Source organism: Salvelinus fontinalis, chromosome 41, assembly GCF_029448725.1.
Source record: "Salvelinus fontinalis isolate EN_2023a chromosome 41, ASM2944872v1, whole genome shotgun sequence".
NCBI lineage: Eukaryota > Metazoa > Chordata > Actinopteri > Salmoniformes > Salmonidae > Salvelinus > Salvelinus fontinalis.
The window spans coordinates 4,687,815-4,701,672 of NC_074705.1; positions in this window are offsets into that span (position 1 = coordinate 4,687,815).

Sequence of the window (13,858 nt, forward strand, 5' to 3'; positions counted from 1 at the left end):
GCATTTATATGGTATTTTCCCTGCAAGAGTAAGGCTGAAAGAATAGTCTTTGTGCCCTGTATAATCCTACATGGTAGGGATGTACAGGGTAGGATGGTGTGTGTGTGTGGTAAGTTATATTAGGCAGCAGTATGTGGGGTAGGGTTATACTGGGCAGGAGCGTGTATGTACCCGGTAGGATTAAACTAGGTAGGAGAGTTTACCAGGTAAAGTTACACTAGGTAGGAGAGTTTACCAGGTACATTTATACTAGGTAGGAGAGTTTACCAGGTAAAGTTACACTAGGTAGGAGAGTTTACTAGGTAAAGTTACACTAGGTAGGAGAGTTTACCAGGTAAATTTATACTAGGTAGGAGAGTTTACCAGGTAAAGTTATACTAGGTAGGAGAGTTTACCAGGTAAAGTTATACTAGGTAGGAGAGTTTACCAGGTAAAGTTATACTAGGTAGGAGAGTTTACCAGGTAAAGTTATACTAGGTAGGAGAGTTTACCAGGTAAAGTTATACTAGGTAGGAGAGTTTACCAGGTAAAGTTATACTAGGTGTTTATACTAGTGTTTACCAGGTAAAGTTATACTAGTGTCACGATCGTCTTCTTGAATGACAGTGGACCAAGGCGCAGCGTATGCAAAATACATCTCTTTATTTTGTAAGAGAGGGAAAAAACACAAAACAAACACTATACACAAACTAACCAAAACAACAAACAACCGTGAAGCTACAAACTCAAGTGCACACACAAACTACTTACGTTCAACATAGACAATTCCCCACAAACAGCTAAAGCCTATGGTTGCCTTAAATATGGCTCCCAATCAGAGACAACAATAACCAGCTGTCTCTAATTGAGACCCAATTCAGGCAACCATAGACTTTCCTAGGTACCTACACTCAACCATAGACACAGCTAGACTTCTATACTAAACATAAACCCAACTACTCTAATAAACCCCCTAAACTTTACAACCACCCTAGACACTACAAAAAACACATACATTCCCCATGTCACACCCTGACCTAACTAAAATATTTAAGAATACAAAGAAAACTAAGGCCAGGGTGTTGACAACTAGGTAGGAGAGTGTGTGTGAGTCAGTACTTTATGCCAGTCTCCCAGTGAAAGCCAGTCCATCTGAATTGCCACGGCTGAACCTCTCCTCCAAGCCACCTGCCCAGTGTATATAGGAAACACAAACCATGGATTAAGACCTTGTCCAGGGAAAGCTGGATTTCCTAGAATTGGGCCGGAGCCAGACGTTCCCGACGTTCACTTTTATCCCACGGGAGTGTTAATCCCGCCGGCCCAGCAGCGACCGGCTCCGCCCCGTAACTTTTACATTCTGAGTGTGATGAACTTGATCAAGGCACTGTAATTCTATCATTACTAATGTAGGAGCTTTCCTTTTAACCAAAGGAAAAAATGGATGGAGGAAATAGGAATCTTTAACGTGATCTCAATGACATGCATGTCTATGCACTGTTATGTAATGAACAGAAGGGCATGGGAAATAAGAATGGATTTTGATCGTCTACATTCAATTTCATTCATCTTAAATGACTGTTTGCCCGTAATTGCAAAAACCTTTTGGGGGTTAGAGCATGTTTGAATCGTCATACAGTTAAGGTTATTTTTGTTTCACACATTAAACATTGTTTTATCAATTACATGAATCCAAACATTCTCACAGTAGCCAACATGAACAATGGAACTGAAATCTAGAGCCGTAGGTTTCTAAAAACATAGTACCAAAACACATGAAACTGTGTGGACAGAGGTCACATAAAACATAGTACCACGACAGAGGTCACATAAAACATAGTGCCAAAACACATGGAACTGTGTGGACAGAGGTCACATAAAACATAGTACCAAAACACATGGAACTGTGTGGACAGAGGTCACATAAAACATAGTACCACGACAGAGGTCACATAAAACATAGTACCAAAACACATGAAACTGTGTGGACAGAGGTCACATAAAACATAGTGCCAAAACACATGGAACTGTGTGGACAGAGGTCACATAAAACATAGTGCCAAAACACATGGAACTGTGTGGACAGAGGTCACATAAAACATAGTACCAAAACACATGGAACTGTGTGGACAGAGGTCACATAAAACATAGTACCACGACAGAGGTCACATAAAACATAGTGCCAAAACATATGAAACTGTGTGGACAGAGGTCACATAAAACATAGTGCCAAAACACATGGAACTGTGTGGACAGAGGTCACATAAAACATAGTACCACGACAGAGGTCACATAAAACATAGTGCCAAAACACATGAAACTGTGTGGACAGAGGTCACATAAAACATAGTGCCAAAACACATGGAACTGTGTGGACAGAGGTCACATAAAACATAGTACCACGACAGAGGTCACATAAAACATAGTACCAAAACACATGAAACTGTGTGGACAGAGGTCACATAAAACATAGTACCAAAACACATGAAACTGTGTGGACAGAGGACACATAAAACATAGTACCAAAACACATGGAACTGTGTGGACAGAGGACACAGCCCATGTTGAGAGGGAGAACTTCAATCATTCATGAATCCACATCCCTGTAACCGTCTTCATAAAATATGAATTCAAACACTTTTAAAACTCGTGCAAGCGTTCAAACAGTGGACCCATGCCCGTCCATTCAGCTACCTCTCTTTGTCTCGCTTCAGTACCTTCCCCCTGTCTTTAGTGTGAATTATTAAGGAGCCATAGGGTTGGAGGAGAGGTAAAACACTCAAAGTAGAGAAACTTTGACCTTTGACCTCCTGCTCATTCCTCTGTGAATCCCATTCAGATGAGCGAACACCATCACCATCAGAATATAAGTCAGAGTCAAATTTGAATGAGGATGAAGAGAGAGAGCGACAGAGGCACGTGAGCACACACAGACACGTATGTACGACACAAACACACATGCGTACACACACACACACACACACACACTGCAGGACTGTTTTGCTAGCACAGACTGGAATATGTTCCGGGATTCATCCAATAGCATTGAGGAGTTTACCACCTCAGTCACCCGCTTCATCAATAAGTGCATCAAAGACGTCGTCCCCACAGTGACCGTTCGTACATATCCCAACCAGAAGCCATGAATTACAGGCAACATCCGCATTGAGCTAAAGGCTGGAGCTGCCGCTTTCAAGGAGCGGGACACTAATCTGGATGCTTATAAGAAATCACGCTATGCCCTCAGACGAACCATCAAACAGGCAAAGCGTCAATACAGGACTAAGATTGAATCCTACTACACCGGCAGGGCTTGCAAACTATTACGGATTACAAAGGGAAACCCAACCGCGAGCTGTCCAATGACGCAAGCCTACCAGATGAGCTTTATGCTTTTTATTCTCGCTTCGAGGCAAGCAACATTGAAGGATGCATGAGAGCACCATCTGTTCCGGACAACTGTGTGATCACGCTCTCCGCAGCCGATGTGTGCAAGACCATTAAACAGGTCAACATTCACAAGGTCGCGGAGCCAGACGGATCACCAGGACGTGTACTCGGAGCATGCGCGGATCAACTGGCAAGTGTCTTCACTGACATTTTCATCCTCTCCCTGACCGAGTCTGTAATACCAACATGTTTCCAGCAGTCCACCATAGCCCCTGTGCCCAAGAAAGCGAAGGTAACCTGCCTAAATGACTACCGCCCCGTAGCACTCACGTCGGTAGCCATGAAGTGCTTTGAAAGGCTGGTCATGGCTCACATCAACACCACAATCCCGTAAACCCTAGGCCCACTCCAATTCGCATACCGGCAGTGGTTTAAAGTACTTAAGTAAAAATATTTTAAAGTACTACTTAAGTAGTTTTGGGGGGTATCTGTACTTTTTGACTATTTCTATTTTTGGCAAATTTTACTTTTACTTCACTACATTCTTAAAGAAAGTATGTACTTTTTACTCCATACATTTTCCCTGACACCTAAAAGTACTCGTTACATTTTGACAGGAAAATGGTCCAATTTACACACTTATCAAGAGAACATCCCTGGTCATCTCTACTGCCTCTGATCTGGCGGACTCACTAAACACAAATGCTTTGTTCGTAAATGATGTCTGAGTGTTGAAGTGTGCCCCTGGCTATCCGTCAATAACAAAAAAACAAGACAATTGTGCTGTCTGGTTTGCTAAATATAAGGAACTTGAAATTATTTATACTTTTCCCCATCAGGAGACTGAAAAGATTTGGCATTGGTCCCCAGATCCTCAAAAAGTTCTACAGCTGCACCATCGAGAGCATCCTGACCGGTTGCATTACCTCCTGGTATGGCAACTGCTCGGAATCCGACCGTAAGGCGCTACAGAGGGTATTGCGTATGGCCCAGTACATCACTGGTACCAAGCTTCCTGCCATCCAGGACATATATGCTAGGCAGTGTCAGAGGTATGCCCGAAAAATTGTCAAAGAGTCCAGTCCCCAAAGTCATAGACTTTTCTCTCTGCTACCGCACGGCAAGCGTCTCCGGAGCGCGCCCCCCCCCCCCCCCCCTCTTTGTTTTTACACTGCTACTTCTTGCTGTTTATTATCTATGCATAGTCACTTCACCCCTACCTACATGTACAAATTACCTCTATCAACCTGTACCCATTTAATTACATTTTTAACTTTAGTTTATTTAGTAAATATTTTCTTAACTCTATTTCTAGAAGGTCTACACCTGTTGTATTCAGCATTTCACGGTAAGGTCTACACCTGTTGTATTCAGCATTTCACGGTAAGGTCTACACCTGTTCGGCGCATGTGACAAATAACATTTGCTTTAATTTGAAATTTGATTTAATTTGATTTTACACACATGGAACGCACGTGAAACCCTCATGAACCCCACACAGATGTGAATACTGTATACACACTCACACGCATGCACACAGACACACACACACCACCACACTGATGATGAGTCGATATGGCAGTCCCCATCCAAACCCCGAGCAGACACATCTGGGAATCAACTGTCTGCAGATTTAGTCTGTAAGCTTGTCATCCTCCTATGTGTCAGCATAATCGCTCAGTGGACCATGATAGACCACTTTCATTGCATTTATATCATCGGATACGACCTAAAATGTCACATGAGAATTCCAAACTGGAGGAAAGGTGGTGCAGCCTACTTCAAGTTTATGTGTGTACTGTAATAGCAACAATGCAGTCCAGAACTGGACAGCATTATAGGCCCTTAGTCGAGATCAAAAGTGTTTAAAGGCCTTTCTGAGTGACTAAATATTGTCCTGAGTGACTAAATATTGTCCTGTGTGACTAGGTATTTTCCTAAGTGACTAAGTATTGTCCTGAGTGACTAAGTATTGTCCTGAGTGACAAAATATTGCCCTGAGTGACTAAGTATTGTCCTGAGTGACAAAATATTGCCCTGAGTGACTAAGTATTGTCCTAAGGGACTTAAGTATAGTCCTAAGTGACAAAGTATTTTCCTGAGGGACTAAGTAGTGTCTTGAGTATTGTCCTGAGTGACTAAGTGTTGTTCTTAGTGACTAAGTATTGAATTGAGTATTGTCCTGAGTGACTAAGTATTGTCCTGCGTGACTAAGTATTGTCCTGCGTGACTAAGTATTGCCCTAAGTGACAAAGTATTGCCCTGAGTGACGAAGTATTGCCCTGAGTGACGCAGTATTGTCTTGGGTATTGTCCTGGGTGACTAAGTATTGTCTTGAGTATTGTCTTGAGTGACTAAGTAGTGTCCTGAGTGACTAAGTAGTGTCCTGAGTGACCGAGTATTGTCCGGAGTGACTAAGTATTGTATTGAGTAGTGTCTTGAGTGACTAAGTATTGTCCTGAGTGACTAAGTATTGTCTTGAGTATTGTCCTGAGTGACTAAGTATTGTCCTGAGTGACTAAGTATTTTCCTAAGGGACTAAGTTTTGTCCCCTCATCAGTCCCCTACTTAGCCCAAATCTATTGCTGTCTGCAGTGGAAGAAATCAGTGCCAATGACTTAAACGGCAGATTCTGCCGATCAGTCCAGGATCCGTTCCAACAGTAAATAATGTTTAGTGAGCACTTAAAGAGATATGGATATTAGGGATGGCCTATGTGTTTAATAATCCATACTCAGCTGAAATACATGTTTTACTCTGATATAAATCAGTTTACTTTAGCCAACACTAATGTCTCCTGGTATCGAATCTCAGCATTTCATTTTAACTTTAAATGAGTATCAATCAGTGAGCTAAATATGGTGTGTGTGTGTGTGTGTGTGTGCGTGTGTGCGTGTGTGCGTGTGTGTGTGTGCGTGCGTGCGTGCGTGGCTATATTACCAGAGTAACAAGGTAAACGTTGACACTCCCAAGAGGCAACACAGCCACGCTTGTTGAAGTCAGGTTATCCGAATGTTTGAAGTAAAAGTCAAAGACAATATTTCGGTGTGCGAGGCCCCTGGCTCACAGTGGAGTGCTATGCTGTCGGACAAGGGCCCCATTGATGCCTCTGGAGAGGAAAGTGAGGGGATGTTTCCCAGGGGAGGTCCCTGGACTGTTGTATCTGAAGGGGTCTAGGAAGCTCTGCTGGCCAAACCAACCGTACTGTGATGGCGCAGATATTTTGCATGCGCACACACGCATATGTATGAGCAGGTGCCTGTGAGCAGTGGGTCTCTCTTTGGTGCTTCGAGTTGCATTTACCAATTGACTGGGATATGAGAGAGACAGACAGACGGACAGACAGGCAGACAGGATGACAGGCAGACAGAGACACAACAACGTGATGCAACAGAATGTAAACTATCTGATAGGAGTTACAGTGGATGGAGGACTCCCTTGACACTTCCATCACTTCTACAGGAAGAGGAGGAAGAGTTCAACTCACATACCAGAATATACCCTATCGTCAGGATCCAGCCAACCCACGCCCCCCCCCCCACACACACACACACACACACACAGAATGGTGTGAGGAGTGAGCGTGGTACCCTCACAAACACACAAACTAAACTACCTCACTGTCACTTCCTTCATTGTGAACTAGGGCTGTCAAACGATTCAACAAATCTATCGCGTTAATCACAGGATTTTATGTGTTTAATCACGATTAACCGTAAACTCAGAAGTTGCTGAAGTTTAGCTGTAATTTAAGATTTTTTATAGAAGGACCGTTACAAGAATATTGGTGTCATGATTTTGTCCAAATTAACGGTTAGCAAAATCAGGTAAATTGATAAAGCCCACTTTCTTTAACCTCAAAGGCAACTTGTTTTGACATTGTATTGTTGTTTTCAGCTGTATAGATGATGTATTTTGGATGTTTTTAATGTACACTGCTCAAAAAAATAAAGGGAACACTTAAACAACACAATGTAACTCCAAGTCAATCACACTTCTGTGAAATCAAACTGTCCACTTAGGAAGCAACACTGATTGACAATAAATTTCACATGCTGTTGTGCAAATGGAATAGACAAAAGGTGGAAATTATAGGCAATTAGCAAGACACCCCCCAAAACAGGAGTGATTCTGCAGGTGGTGACCACAGACCACTTCTCAGTTCCTATGCTTCCTGGCTGATGTTTTGGTCACTTTTGAATGCTGGCGGTGCTCTCACTCTAGTGGTAGCATGAGACGGAGTCTACAACCCACACAAGTGGCTCAGGTAGTGCAGTTCATCGAGGATGGCACATCAATGCGAACTGTGGCAAAAAGGTTTGCTGTGTCTGTCAGCGTAGTGTCCAGAGCATGCAGGCCCTACTAGGAGACAGGCCAGTACATCAGGAGACGTGGAGGAGGCCGTAGGAGGGCAACAACCCAGCAGCAGGACCGGTACCTCCGCCTTAGTGCAAGGAGGTGCACTGCCAGAGCCCTGCAAAATGACCTCCAGCAGGCCACAAATGTGCATGTGTCTGCTCAAATGGTCAGAAACAGACTCCATGAGGGTGGTATGAGGGCCCGACGTCCACAGGTGGGGGTTGTGCTTACAGCCCAACACCGTGCAGGACGTTTGGCATTTGCCAGAGAACACCAAGATTGGCAAATTCGCCACTGGCGCCCTGTGCTCTTCACAGATGAAAGCAGGTTCACACTGAGCACATGAGCACATGTGACAGACGTGACCGAGTCTGGAGACGCCGTGGAGAACGTTCTGCTGCCTGCAACATCCTCCAGCATGACCAGTTTGGCGATGGGTCAGTCATGGTGTGGGGTGGCATTTCTTTGTGGGGCCGCACAGCCCTCCATGTGCTCGCCAGAGGTAGCCTGACTGCCATTAGGTACCGAGATGAGATCCTCAGACCCCTTGTGAGACCATATGCTGACACATGCACATTTGTGGCCTGCTGGAGGTCATTTTGCAGGGCTCTGGCAGTGCACCTCCTTGCACTAAGGCGGAGGTACCGGTCCTGCTGCTGGGTTGTTGCCCTCCTACGGCCTCCTCCACGTCTCCTGATGTACTGGCCTGTCTCCTGGTAGCGCCTGCATGCTCTGGACACTACGCTGACAGACACAGCAAACCTTTTTACCACAGTTCGCATTAATGTGCCATCCTGGATGAACTGCACTACCTGAGCCACTTGTGTGGGTTGTAGACTCCGTCTCATGCTACCACTAGAGTGAGAGCACCGCCAGCATTCAAAAGTGACCAAAACATCAGCCAGGAAGCATAGGAACTGAGAAGTGGTCTGTGGTCACCACCTGCTAAATCACTCCTGTTTTGGGGGGTGTCTTGCTAATTGCCTATAATTTCCACCTTTTGTCTATTCCATTTGCACAACAGCGTGTGAAATTTATTGTCAATCAGTGTTGCTTCCTAAGTGGACAGTTTGATTTCACAGAAGTGTGATTGACTTGGAGTTACATTGTGTTGTTTAAGTGTGTAACAGTCCTGACCTATTTATGTTAGTTTTTATGTGTTTTTGGTCAGGGCATGTGTTTTGGGTGGGCAGTCTATGTTACCTGTTTCTATGTTGGTTTCGGTTTGCCTGGTATGGCTCTTGATTAGAGGCAGGTGGTTTGCATTTTCCTCTAATCAAGAGTCATATTTAGGTAGGGCATTATCACTGTGTGTTTGTGGGTGATTGTCTCCTGTGATGTCTTCGTCGTTGTCGATGTGTTTCACTTACGGGACTGTTTGGCTGTTCGTGTGTTTCGATGTAACGTTCCTGTCCGTGAGTTTACGTTTGTTATGTGAGTTTATGTTCAGGTTCCGTTCTACGTCGTTTGTTATTTTGTAAGTTTTGAAAGTGTTTGTTTTCGTTGTCATCGGTGTTCGTTATAAAATAAAGATGGCATATTTCCCAGACTCCGCATTTTGGTCAGAAGATCCTTCTCTCCTCACCTCATCTGAGGATGAGGAAAGCGACAGCTATTACAGAATCACCCACCAAAATACAGAGACCAAGCGGTATGGGAATGCTAAACGGAGTAAGGGACAGAAGAAGGAGCAATGGACATGGGACGATGTATTGAATGGAAAAGGTGTCTACACATGGGAGGAGATCCTAGCAGGTAGAGATCGCCTTCCATGGGAACAGCTGGAGGCACTTAGGAGAGCGGAGGCTACCGGAGAGAGGAACCGGAATTATGAGGGAACGCGTCTGGCACGGAAGCCGAAAAAGCCCGTGAGTAACTCCCAAAAATTTCTTGGGGGGGGGGCTAAAGGGTAGTGGGCCAAGGGCAGGTAGGAGACCTGCGCCCACTTCCCAGGCTAACCGTGGAGAGCGGGAGTACGGGCAGACACCGTGTTACGCAGTAGAGCGCACGGTGTCTCCTGTACGTGTGCATAGCCCAGTGCGGGTTATTCCACCTCCCCGCACTGGTAGGGCTAGATTGGGCATTGAGCCAGGTGTCATGAGGCCGGCTCAACGCGTCTGGTCTCCAGTGCGTCTCCTCGGGCCGGCATACATGGCACCTGCCTTACGCATGGTTTCCCCGGTTCGCCTGCATAGCCCAGTGCGGGCTATTCCACCTTGCCGCACTGGCAGGGCGACCGGGAGCATTCAACCAGGTAAGGTTGGGCAGGCTCAATGCTCAAGAGAGCCAGTACGCCTGCACGGTCCGGTATTTCCGGTGCCACCTCCCCGCCCCAGCCTAGTACCTACAGTGCCTATATTACGCACTAGGCTACCAGTGCATTTCCAGAGCCCTGTTCCTCCTCCACGCACTCTCCCTATAGTGCGTGTATCCAGTTCAGTGCCTCCAGTTCCGGCCCCACGCACTAAGCCACCTGTGCGTCTCCCAAGTCCTGTACACACTGTCACTTCTCCCCGTACTAGTCCTGAGGTGCGTGCCCTCAGCCAGGTGCCACCAGTGCCGGTACCACGCACCAGGTATAGAGTACGCTTTGAGAGTTCAGTGTGCCCTGTCTCTGCTCCCCGCACTAGTAGGAAGGTGCTTATCATTAGCACGGTGCCTCCAGTTCCGGCACCACGCACCAGGTCTACAGTGCGCCATATCCGGCCAGAGCCATCCGTCTCCCCAGCGCCATCTGAGCCATCCGTCTCCCCAGCGCCATCTGAGCCATCCGTCTCCCCAGCGCCATCTGAGCCATCTGTCTTCCCAGCGCCATCTGAGCCATCCGTCTTCCCAGCGCCATCTGAGCCATCCGTCTGCCAGGAGCCTGCAAAGCCGCCCGTCTGCCATGAGCCTGCAAAGCCGCCCGTCTGCCATGAGCCTACAGAGCCGTCAGCCAGACAGGAGCCGCTAGAGCCGTCAGCCAGACAGGAGCCGCTAGAGCCATCAGCCAGACAGGAGCCGCTAGAGCCGTCAGCCAGACAGGATCTGCCAGAGCCGCCAACCAGACAGGATCTGCCAGAGCCGCCAACCAGACAGGATCTGCCAGAGCCGCCAACCAGACAGGATCTGCCAGAGCCGCCAACCAGACAGGATCTGCCAGAGCCGCCAACCAGACAGGATCTGCCAGAGCCGCTAACCAGACAGGATCTGCCAGAGCCGTCAGTGAGCCATGAGCAGCCAGAGCCGTCAGTGAGCCATGAGCAGCCAGAGCCGTCAGTGAGCCATGAGCAGCCAGGGCCGTCGGGGAGCCATGAGCAGCCAGAGCCGTCAGTGAGCCATGAGCAGCCAGAGCCGTCAGAGAGCCATGAGCAGCGTGAGCCGTCAGAGCGCCATGAGCGTCGTGAGCCGTCGGCCTGCCATGAGCGTCGAGAGCCGTCAGCCTGCCATGAGCGTCGAGAGCCGTCAGCCTGCCATGAGCGTCGAGAGCCGTCAGCCTGCCATGAGCGTCGAGAGCCGTCAGCCTGCCATGAGCGTAGAGAGCCGTCAGTCTGCCATGAGCGTCGAGAGCCGTCAGCCAGCATGGACCTGCCAGAGCCGTCCAAACAGGACCTGCCAGAGTCCTTCAGCCGGGATCTGCCCCTTGTCCCGGTGTTGCCCCTTGTCCCGGTGCTGCCCCTTGTCCCGGTGCTGCCCCTTGTCCCGGTGCTGCCCCTTGTCCCGGTGCTGCCCCTTGTCCCGGTGCTGCCCCTTGTCCCGGTGCTGCCCCTTGTCCCGGTGCTGCCCCTTGTCCCGGTGCTGCCCCTTGTCCCGGTGCTGCCCCTTGTCCCGGTGCTGCCCCTTGTCCCGGTGCTGCCCCTTGTCCCGGTGCTGCCCCTTGTCCCGGTGCTGCCCCTTGTCCCGGTGCTGCCCCTTGTCCCGGTGCTGCCCCTTGTTCCGGTGCTAGCTGATTATTTAGGGGAAGGTAATGTTTGGGTGGTCAGTGGTAGGGGTAGACAGAAGAGGGGAGTGACTATGGTGGTATGGGGACAGCGTCCGGAACCGGAACCACCACCGTGGTCAACTGCCCACCCGGACCCTCCCCTGGACTTTGTGCTGGTGCGCCCGGCGTTCGCACCTTGGGGGGGGGGTACTGTAACAGTCCTGACCTATTTATGTTAGTTTTTATGTGTTTTTGGTCAGGGCATGTGTTTTGGGTGGGCAGTCTATGTTACCTGTTTCTATGTTGGTTTCGGTTTGCCTGGTATGGCTCTTGATTAGAGGCAGGTGGTTTGCATTTTCCTCTAATCAAGAGTCATATTTAGGTAGGGCATTATCACTGTGTGTTTGTGGGTGATTGTCTCCTGTGATGTCTTCGTCGTTGTCGATGTGTTTCACTTACGGGACTGTTTGGCTGTTCGTGTGTTTCGATGTAACGTTCCTGTCCGTGAGTTTACGTTTGTTATGTGAGTTTATGTTCAGGTTCCGTTCTACGTCGTTTGTTATTTTGTAAGTTTTGAAAGTGTTTGTTTTCGTTGTCATCGGTGTTCGTTATAAAATAAAGATGGCATATTTCCCAGACTCCGCATTTTGGTCAGAAGATCCTTCTCTCCTCACCTCATCTGAGGATGAGGAAAGCGACAGCTATTACAGAGTGTTCCCTTTATTTTTTTGAGCAGTGTATTTTCGAACTATTTCAGACGATGCCATTGAGTCACTGCCATAATATTAGTACAATAACTTTACAAAAAGTTAACTTGAGTTGACTGATGAGCTCTGACGGCCCTATTATGGACAGAGAGAATATTCATCTTACCACTTCCTCTATTCTGAACAGTATACTGCAGCACAAGGCCCTCAGCCTCTGCCTGATTGACATATCCAATGGTGAAAGGCATCAAGGTAGCCCACTCTATAGTCTTTCATTCAGATCTACGAATATAATAATTGATCATTGAATCTATTTTGACACAATAACTGTAAAGAACCTTAATGTAGTTAGACCCATACAGCAGATACATTAGGCTAGTGCAGCAGGAAACTGCTCCTTAGATTTAAAGGCAAAAGGAAACGAATCTGGCAACATGCCATTTCTGGTCCTCATTCATTCTCAAAGTGGTGGCAAACCTGGCAACCCGCCTGTTTTTTCCTCTCCTGGTTACAGAGGAGCGGAGGGCCCAGAGCCATGGCTGTCACTGTTTTTTTTTATGCCCCCTCCTAACAGTACAACTGGGGTCCTGTTCAGTCCAGCAGAATACACAATCACAACTGCTGGGTGTCAAGTCAGCAGAGAGAGGGATTTACAAACTGCCACACGCTACATATTGATGGGAAGCCATGTCTGAGTCACACTAGAATAGGGAAGAGAATGGGGGGGGACATCCATTTTGTGTAACGGAGACATTGGAGAATGAGTGGTGAGTAACCTTGATTGAGACTGAAGACTTGTGGTAGCTGTAATGCCTAGACTTCAGCTCGGAGGGCTAACAGAGTCTTGTGTTCAAACCCCTTCAAGTCACATATGATTATTTCCTATACAAGACCATGAAACCTGTGGAAGGGGTCATCAAATATGAACTCTACTATGATCAAGCTCCAAAACCAGGAACTACAATACCTGACTAACTACTCTATTTTAATTTGGGGAAGGCATTCCTCTGGATCAGAGTGGTAGCCGTGAGTGAAATTCCACTCCGACTTTGGAGAGCTTTGGAGAGAGAGAGCCTCTTACTCAAGCATTCAGCTCTTTTATGTTGATCTGCCCTTCTAAAAAGTACCAAGTCGTTGAGAGAGTGAAGCACCTTTCCTTCCTGTCACAATAAACCGCCCTGATCTAGAGAAATCAAAGGACAGATGGAAAAACATAACACAAGTCAAACAATGCAGATTATTTCAAGAGGAATAGTTCATGTGTGAAAGGAAGCTTTTGACTGATGCCTCCAAACCTTGCAGACTTGGCAGCTACAGAGTTAGCACTGAGAGATAGTTTTCATCTTATATCAGCATGCTGTGGATGCTACACTGCTACTTTGTGATGCATCGCTGCCAAAAAGAATGGCCTTAAATCTGTCCTGCATGGTAAGGGAGTTTTGCACTCGCTGATAGTCAAAGCAAATATTGTGTCATGAAAGGTGTACCCAAATGTGAATCAGCCCAGCTTGAACAAAAATAT